Source organism: Ziziphus jujuba, chromosome 11, assembly GCF_031755915.1.
Source record: "Ziziphus jujuba cultivar Dongzao chromosome 11, ASM3175591v1".
NCBI lineage: Eukaryota > Viridiplantae > Streptophyta > Magnoliopsida > Rosales > Rhamnaceae > Ziziphus > Ziziphus jujuba.
In genome coordinates, this window is record NC_083389.1 from 227,238 (window position 1) to 237,961 (window position 10,724).

Below are 10,724 nucleotides of genomic sequence, written 5' to 3' on the forward strand. Positions count from 1 at the left end.
ATTACATTTTGAAAACTAATAAGGATTTTTAGTAAAATCAACAATTTCGTAAATGATCCACTTTCTTTTGGTGAGATTCAATACGTCAACGAAAGAAACGATGTTTTACAAACCACTTCATTTCTTTCTTCTCGGAATTATTACAGATCTTTGGAGCTATCGTATTATTGGCCTCGGGTTTATCTTTTTAACCATAGGTATCCTTTCGGGAGTGGTGTGGGCTAATGAAGCATGAGGATCATATTGGAATTAGGATCCTAATGAGACTTGGGCATTTATTACTTGGACCATATTTGCGATTTACTTACATACTTGAACAAATTTTAAAAGTGTAAATTCCACAATTATGGCATCGATGGGATTTCCTATGATTTGGATATGCTATTTTGGAGTTAATTATTAGGAATATGGTTGCATAGTTATGGTTCATTTACATCAATATCGAATTGAATTGAAGAAAGGGCTTGACGAATACAAACCTAGGACAATGTAAGCATATATATAAGAAAACTTCGTGTAAGCCATTGAGAAACCTTTGAATCATGTAATGTAAATGATTCAAAGGTTTCTTAATGGCTTGCATATCTGGTTAAAATAGAATTACAATTCATATTTTTTTTTATTTTAGTTAGTTAAACTTATGAGAAGAAAAAATAAATTTTTTTCTTATTTTACAAGGAACGGTTTTCACAATCATAGGATTTTTGTTTGATGTTTTGGTTTGTTTACTAAGGAAAACTATCAATTAAAAAAATTAAATAGAATAGCTTCGTCTTCATCAATTGATAGTGAGAAAATGAAATCCGGATAAATCCCAATATCTATTACAGGTAGCAGTATAAAGAGCAAAACAAATAGCTCCCGTGGCTCATAATCGAAAAAATAAGAGTTTCGAGCATTAAAAATCTTGTATCCATAGAACATCTTACATAACATGGATAATGAGTAAATATAAGCTAATATCATTCCATTTGCCATTACAAAAGTAATTACTATTTTTGTAATTAAAAGATATTTTTGGCTAGTGAGTATTCCAAAAAATACTATAAATTCTGCAACAAAACCGCTCATACTCGGTAATGCAAGAGAAGCCATCGATAAGATACTGAAAGTCATAAATATTTTTTGAATTGCGATCCTACCCATTTCCTCGGGATAAACAAGATGTATTCTATCATAACTCATTCCTTCCAAGAAAAAAAGTGCAACACCAATAAATCCATGAGAGATTATTTGTAAAATGGCTCCATTGAGTCCTGTATCGTTTATAGAACCAATTGCTATAATTATGAAACCCATATGAGATATGGAGGAATAAGCTATTCTTTTTTTTAAATTAAGTTGCCCTAGAGATGTTGGAGCTACGTAGATTATTTGAATTATGCCTACTATGATCAACCAAGGAGAAAAGACAGAATGAGCATGAGGTAATAATTGCATATTTATTCGAACCACTCCATACGCTCCCATTTTTAATAATATTCCAGCTAGAAGCATAAAAGTACTGTAATGTGCCTTTCCATGGGTGTTTGGTAACCATGTATGTAAGTGTATAATTGTTGATTTGACAATAAAAGCAATAAAAAAAAATTGATTTCCAGTGTTACAGGATACAATTGATCAGCTGATGTTTCAAAATTTAATGTTGGTTCATTAGAACCATTGATACGAACCTAGGACGACCTGCTCCTAAACCCGTATTATATTAGCCTGGATCTTTAATTAAGTTCAAGTTCTAATGGAATGGACCTCAACCCCTAACCAACCTGTGGTTAGAAACCTTGGTATAATGTAGACGCCACAATAGGGGATGGAAAACCTATTGATAAGTCAAGCTAAAACAACCAATTCTCTAATGGTGTTTTAGGTGTTCTCAAAGAACAAAGAGATAATTAATCTCACAAGTATTTTCTTAATCAAATCAAAGTTGTATTCTTATTGATAAAACTAAGCCTTTAAATAGGCTACAAAGCCACGAAATAAAACCCTAAAAATAAAGAAAACCAGCCACCACACATAAAGAAACCTAGTTGGCTGAAACTATACTTCATTTCCTAATCTAAGTTTGATTAATTAATTCCTTTATATTAAAATAGGAATTAATTAATTTACAATGGAAAGAATAAAATAAAAACCTTCCTAAAGTTATTTTTCCAGAAAATAAATAAATAAAAGCCAAAAAGTAATGGTAGTTTCCTAAAACAAAAAGTAAAAACAAATTAGGAAACTAAAAATGCTAGCCTTTTTGATCAAGTTGACTTTGATCAATCTTTGACCTCTTTGAGCTTCAAATCAACTTCTAGATGTTTTGTAGGATGCCAAATAAGCTGAATATGAAGTCCCACACGTTGCCCATGATTGGAAAAATAAGAAAAGGCTAAAACAGTAAAATACAGTAAAGTCAGCAAGCAATACAGCAAATTCGGCCAAATTGTTGATGCTATCCGTACAAGCCCTTTTTGATTGCATTTGAGGCTGCTTTAACTTGATTCCATGACCTCTTAGGCATATGTATTGAACCCATAAATCATTGGAACCATTTCATACTTCCCGGACTCCAAAAATGTACCAAAACCGTCACCCGGGTCCGTATCGGCTTCCACCACTTGGATGCTTAGAATAGGCTTTGTATCTTCAAGTATGGACAAGCTCTGTTGAGATTGATTATCCCCTGTATAAATACTCCCAGTTTGTCCTTAAATCTCTTAATTTGAGCTTTTGTGATTGGCCTAGTCTTCATCCGTGTCGAGTCAGCAGCCCAGCGGGTTATCGGTTGAGCGGGCTCGGGCGGAATCACATCAACCATATAAACCAATACCCGAGCTCCTATTAATCAAAAAACAGAAGCTCCTGTAGTGTACAAAATAAATTTTATAGTTGAATACAAATGTTTCTTTTTGCCTCATATGGATAGAAGTAGATAAACTGGAATTAATTCTAACTCCCATAGGATGAAAAAAAGTAAAAGGTCTTGAGAAGAAAATGGTCCTATTTGACCTCTATACATTACTAACATCAAGAAATGGAATAATCAGGAATCTCTAGTAACCGGCCAGGCTACTAAAGTAGCTAAAGTAGTGATAAATCCTGTCAGTAAAGTAGGTTTTATAGAAATTCCATCTATTCCCAATCTCCAATAAAAATAAATAAAAAATGGATCCATTTATAATTGTCTGTAAGTTGGATTAATGGATCGTCCAATTGGAAATGATACCAAAATGTATAGGTTATTAGAAGGAGTTCTATTATTCATATACAAATAGTATACCACCTAGTTACCTTATTCCCTCTATAAGGGAGAAAGAAAATTACAGAACCCGTGGCTATTGGCAAAACTACAACTATTGTTAACTAAGGAAGATCATTCATGGTAAAAACAAGATACACTTGGACCAGAAAAACCCATGCTCAAAAGTATAAAATAAAATATATTATTTAGAGCTCGGTTTTTTGTTGGTAAAAAAAAAAAAATTAAATATATTCAAGTAAGGTTTTCTGAAATATATCAATAAGCTAGCCCCATACTTCGAGTTGTTTCATGCCATAAATAAACTCAAACACTTAAGAAATCTATTGGACAGGCGGATTCACATCGTTTACAACCGACACAGTCCTTTGTTCTTGGAGTAGAATTGATTTGCTTAGCTTTACACCCGTCCTAAGGTATCATTTCTAATACATCTATGGGGGCTCAGACACATTGAGTACATCCTATACATGTATCATAAATCTTTACTGAATGTCACATTGGATCTATAAATTTTTTGAATATTCTAAATTTTTGATCTAGTAAATTTATAAATAAATTATATATTTAGACACCAGATGAATCAATGATTTACTAGAATTTTTTTAATCAATCTACTTCTAGACCGACTCATGTAAAGGAGCCAAGATACTTTGATTTCTTACTTTTTTGCAAACATGATCCTACATTGTGTATAATACATGCTTATTCGAATTTGTGAATCTTCTAATTTCTATGATTAATATTACTTATTCAACAAATTAGATTGAATAATACGAGTTGATTTTCTATTACGATAAATTGACGAAACAATAGCCAGTCCAATAGCTGCTTCAATAGCTGCAATAGTTAACAAAAATTGAAAAAATATTACCTTTTAATTGGCGACTATCAAAAAAATAAAAAAATGTTACATAATTTATATTAACTGCATTCAGTATAAGTTTAAGACACATAAGGCCTCTAACCATATTGCAGCTTGTGATCAATCCATAGTACCAATTGAAAATAAGTAGGCACTCAAAATAAGTACATGTTCGAGCATCATTGACCAACTCCTTATCAATTAAATTTTGATTTATTTCAATATAATATGAACAACAATTCAACGGATTCAACTTACTAGAATCTAAAAGGTGAAGAACAAATAAATAGATTGGTAATAGATCTAATAAAAGAATTTCTATTTTCAACATAAACAATCTTTAATTAGAATTGAAGAGAAATAGATGTGACAACATACACTAAAGTTTCAAAGGGAAGAAAAAAAATATGTTGATAAATGAATTCCAATTTGTTGATTATTACTTATCAAATCTTGCTCTGTAATTTGGTTTGATCTTGTAGTCCAAATAATCCCGTACCATGACGTATCTATAATAGTACTCATTAGTAAAACCAAAATACTTGTATAAACCAGCAAAGTAACCCCATCCCCAACAGTCCAAAGATTAAAATCTTTGTAATATTCTGAACCATTCATGAACATCACAGCAAATATGGTTAAAACATTTATGGCTCCCCCGTAAATAAGGAGTTGTGCTGCAACTACAAAATAGGAGTATAATAGAATATAGAATAAGGATATACAAACAAGAACAAGTCCCAATGTAAAAGCAGAATAAATTGGGTTGGTAAATAATACTACTCCTATACCTCGTAATATAAGACCTAATCCCATAAAGACTAAAAGAAAATCATGTATTGGTCCAGGCAAATCAATTATATGTAAAAAAAAAAAAAAAAACAAAGATAAAAAATTGAAATCTTTTTCATGACCTTATTGAGACTCGACCTGAATTTTTTCTTTTTTATGATTTATAATCAATTCCTAATTGAATGAAATCCTTAGGGATGTGAAATAATGTGGGTACAGATATTGGACAAATTTCATTCTTTATCTGAAAGAAAGAGTAGTGCAAATCTGAAACTATCTTTCGAAATAATTATATAGACATTAATTACTAAAATTTCAATCCAAATTAAGACATGATTATGATCAACTAATGAATAGTTGGGATTTGTAGGGTGTGATCAAACAAAACAAAAGTAACCTAAGTACTTAGTAATTCAAAACTTTTCTTAAATCAAAGGAGTTACTTATTTTTTATTTGAGGCGAATTCAAAATTGTTCGAATTGTATAATCGTCAATTACTGATGTTGGTAAACAACCCAAAGCAATTTGATTATAATTTAATTCATGATGATCATAAGTAGAAAGTTCATATTCTTCAATCATTGATGAACAATTTGTTGGACAATACTCAACGGAGTTACCACAAAATATACAGATTCTGAAATCAATATTGTAATTAAGAATCGTTTCTTGAAAATATCAATTTCCAATTTCCAATCAATGATGCGTAAATCTATAGGACACACATGAACACATACTTCACAAGCAATACATTTATGAAACTCAAAATGGATTCGACCATAGGAATGCTCCACGATGATTAATTTTTCATAAAGATATTGAATAGTTACAGGTAAACGATTTGCATGGGATAAAGTAATCATGAAACTTTAACCAATGTACCTTGCAGCTTGTACTGTTTGTTGACCATAATTCATGAACCCAATTACCATAGGGAACATATCAAGAATATATATGAATAATTTGATGTTTTTTTATTTCTATTGTTTAAGCCAGGTTGTGAATATAAAATATCATGTTCCTGTACAATGAAAAGAGTTGGAAAGAAGTTGTTAATAACAGATTACCGAGAGAAATAGGTACAAGAAATTTCCATCCAAGATCCAATAGTTGGTCCATTCTTAGCCTAGGTAATGTCCATCTTGTTATGATAGGAATGAACAAAAATAAATAAGTTTTAGCTAATGTAATAAAGATACCCATTGTCGCCCCAAAAACATCATATCGTTGATTTATTTCAAAAAGCTCAGAAAAAAATATATACGGAATAGAGATATTTCAACCACCAAAGTAAAGAACTGTTACAAATAATGACGAAACTAATATGCTTGGATAGGAAGCAACATAAAATAAACCAAATTTTATCCCCGAATATTTCGTTTGATAACCTGCTACTAATTCATCTTCCGCTTCTGGTAAATCAAAAGGCAATCTCTCACATAGTGCTAGGAAAGAAATTAGAAAAAAGATAAACCCTATAGGTTGACGCCACCAATTCCATCTCCTAAAACCATATTTTGATTGCGCTTAAACTTTATCAACTGTACTTGAACTATTAGATAATCATAGTCGGCGGTACCATCACTATTTCCATTGCTATTCCAAAACCGTACATACGATTTTCACCTCATACGGCTCTTGAAGGGCCATAAAAAAATCTAAGGACTGAGCCCTTTTATCTTGCAATGCTTAGTTATACGATAGATAAGATTCAAATCTATCATACGGTCCAAAATTAGACCAATTGAATTCTGTTTGTAATGTTTTAATAAATTTTAATAAAAAAAATAATTAATATAATTAATATTAATAATTAATAATAAAGAATTCAATTTATTACTAATTTAATAAATTAATAAATTGAATTAATAATAAATAAATAAAATACTTCTGAATTGATCTCGTCCTTCTTTTCAAAATTTCCATAATCATTTAAATTTTTCTTTGTTGAGTAATAACTTGATTCTTCAATAAAACACTCCTCATAAAAAAATCAATAACCCATCATTTTCACTTACAAAAAAGAATTATATATTACATTAATTCATGAATTATGACACGAACTATATCAATATAAATCTGGATATAAGAAAAAAAGAATAAAAAAAGATCTTGTTTATTCTTTTGTACTCCTTTCTTTTTTTTTATTCCTATTCTTCTTTTTGTTTTTGAAAAAAAAAAAGGCTTACAAAATCAAAAGAGGGATTATTTCGTTCCCAATAGTGTCATTTATTTAATCGACGGATAGGAGCATACTCTAGATCGGAATTGTGGGGAGTACTGCCTTATAACTTCTACAAATTTAAAGCCCCAATTAGTAATTTTTGTATATTATGTAGAAATGTCTACTTTTGGATAATTTACAAGATCTACATTACTAATTGTGTGCGTATCTTGGTGTTTCTACCTATCCATTCATTTTTGTTCAATCGCCTTTTCTTTTATGGTAATACATTTATGAAAATACATACAAACGATAGTGAAAACTCAATACGGTTGATCTTTTGAGCCCATTTCAAGTCAGGATGACTAATCAACCAATCTTTGGGTAAACGGTATCTTCTACTTCTATTTATTTCCGCTCAACTCTCTAACTCTTATACATAGAAAATGAGACTCAATATCTTTACTGTGAATTTATATAGAAGTTGTTTTCTTTCACTTATCCAACTATTTGATTTATTTCATCAATCTGACAAATGAATAAAAAAATGAAGATATCTACTCAATTCATTTTACCCTTTTCCTAGAAAGGAAAGAATAGAAAGGCAGGAATAGAGAAAAATTTATGTCTCAATGAATCATACGTAGAGATATTGATAACACACATAAAGTTAATGGTATTTCATAACTAATTGATTGAGCAGCAGCTTGTAGACCGCCTAAAAAGGAATATATATTATTTGACCCGTATCCTGACATAAGAAGTCCAATGGGAGCAATACTGGAAATGGCAATCCATAGAGAAACACTGATATTGAGCTTACTAAAATTGATATGACTGCTATGGACGGTCCGATACTGAATAAATGACTATCTCCTCTTGATGGAAAAATATTTTCTTTGAAAAGAAGTTTTGTCCCATCTGCTAGAGCTTGAAGAACTCCCAAAGGGCCAGCGTATTCAGGTCCAATACGTTGCTGCAATCCTATGGATATTTCTCTTTCTCACCATACAATTACCAATACGCCTATTATGATTCCCAATACGAGAGTAAAAATAGGAATAAAGGCCATATAATTCTATAGACCTCTTTTAAAAACTCCAATCTAGAAAAAGAATTGATATCTTGTACTTCTGTCGTATCACTTATCATTTCAAGGATCAACTTCTCCCACAATGATATCTATGCTACCTAGTATCATCATAATATCAACCAATTTCAATCTTTTAACTAACTGAGGAAGAATTTGTAAATTGATAAAACATGGTGGGTGAATTTTCCATCTCCAAGGAAAACCACCCTGATCCCCTATCAGAAAAATTCCCAATTCTCATTTTGGGCCTTCAACTCTAACATAGAGTTCTTGTTTTGGTAATTCAAATGTAGCAGAATGTTTTTTTACTTATAAATTGATATTAAAAATAATTCCATTTGGGATTCTTTTCTCTATCAAAGTATTGGATTTCAAAATTCTCATATGCCTTCCTAAAATTCCTTCCAGAGCCTGTTGAATAATTTTTATGGATTCTATCATTTCAGCAATTCGGACTAGATAACAAACTAACGAATCTCCTTCTTTTTGCCATTGGACTTCCCAATCAAATTCATCAAAACATTCATAATGATCAACTTTATGAAGATCCCATTGTATTGCGGAAGCCCACAGCATTGGTCCTAATAAACCCTAATTTATTACTTCCTTTGTACCAATAATGCCTGCTCCTTCAACTCATTCTAAAAAAATAGGATTTCATGTAATAAGTTTTTGATAGTCAGCGATTCCTGTTAAAAAAATAATCACAAAAATCCAAACATTTATCTATCCAACCATGAGGTAGATCAGCAGCTACTCCTTTGATACGAAAATAATTATGCATCATTCTCATACCGATGGCAGCTTCAAATAAATCATATATTAATTCTCTTTCTCAGAAAATATAGAAGAAAGGCGTTTGTGCAACAATATCTGCCATAAAAGAGCCGAGTCATAGCAGATGAGAAGCTATATGACTCAACTCCACATAATTACTCTGATATAGCTGGCTCTTTTAGACACTTGAATATTTCCCAACTGCTCCGGGCCATTTACGATTATTGCTTATGTGAACATAGTAGCTAAATAATCCCAATGCATTACATAAGGCACATATTGTAGAATTGTTCGGTTTTCCACAATCTTTTCCATCCCTCGGTGTAAATAGCCCAATATTGGTTCACAATCAGTAACATCTTCACCATCTAGAGTAGCGATGAGTCGAAGAACACCATGCATTGATGGGTGGTGGGGACCCATATTTATTACCATGAGGTCGTGTCCTGTAGCTGGTATATTCATAGGTTTTTCCTTGATTTAGTCTTTCATGAATTGCTGAAAACTAAAATAAATTCATTCAAATTCAAATTCAAGATCTAATAAATAAAATAATTCAAAATAAACTGCTTTTTCAAATTAACGAGTTTTGATTCCGGGATATCCAATTAATTAATTAATTCTTTATAACGTATTCTATTTTTCTTTGACAAATAAGACAGCAGTCGTTGGCATTTTCCAAAATTTGATGTAGGCCTCTCTGAGATAAATAGTCTTTTCTATGCAATTCTAAATGTGAAGAAAGTTTTCGTATCCTATTGGTGAGGCTGCATATTTTAAATTCAACAGATCCTACTCTTTCTTCTTTTTCTTCTTGCGAAATAATCAAGATGAATGAATTTTTTAGCATAAAATGAAATCTACCCCCCCACTTTGTTCCTATCCTTTTTTTAGCGTTAGCTGGTTTTATTGATCAATAATAATAATGCCATTCATTTTAATTTAGTATACACAATACAATAATCTTAATTTTGTTAATAATTCCAAATTTGATCAAATAAAATTGTATTCGAATAGGTATACCAAAATCTTCTTTTTGGCATTCACAAAATTAAAAATTTAGACCTAAAATGAAAAAAGGAAGATTTTGGTGGTCATTTGTAGATCTAATTGATATGTCAATGAATCATATATCAGAATGAAATGCAAGCCAATGCATCTATGCATTTCTTTGTTTTCATAGATCATACTACAGGAAATATAGGAAAAACAAATCTACCATTAACTAACAAATTAGAATTCTCAATTTTCTATGACATCTTGGGGATAAAATGTTTTTAGGGACAAACAAATCATAATGATTGTTGTCTTTATTTGTAGTCATTTTTTGATATATTGCAATGAATTTCGCAGAATTCTTGTTATCAACAGTGCTTTTTGTTAAGTACTTTTGATTTATTTCATGCTTACTCTTATGAACCAATGAAATACCTACGACTTGATATATAATAAATTGTCCTTCATTTTTTATAGATAGACGGATTGGGTCAATAATCAATATTCACTTTTTTGTCAATTCTATAAGAGTTAAATCTTTCTGAACTAGTATAATATCTAGTCTCAATTCACCCCTTTGAGTAGAGGATATAAAAGTTTCTCTTGGATTTCTTGGTCTAAGTAGGAGGCAATATACTTTGATGTTATCGTTCATTTTTTTACTTAAAACACCATCCCACGTAATCTTTCTAGGAGGCAATCTCAATTGAAAACACAAATACCTTTTTAGGAAGAAATCAAACCCCGCTTCCATATTGTTCTTGTATTGTTTTCTATTTCTATCTTTTT

The 10,724-nt window shown here is 30.9% G+C and overlaps 1 pseudogene; it reads right to left on the bottom strand.

Annotated features, from left to right (window-relative positions):
• Nucleotides 1–3,992: 3,992 nt before the first annotated feature.
• Nucleotides 3,993–9,404, bottom strand: LOC132799876 (NAD(P)H-quinone oxidoreductase subunit 1, chloroplastic-like; annotated as a pseudogene).
• Between the last annotated feature and the right edge of the window lie 1,320 nt (nt 9,405–10,724).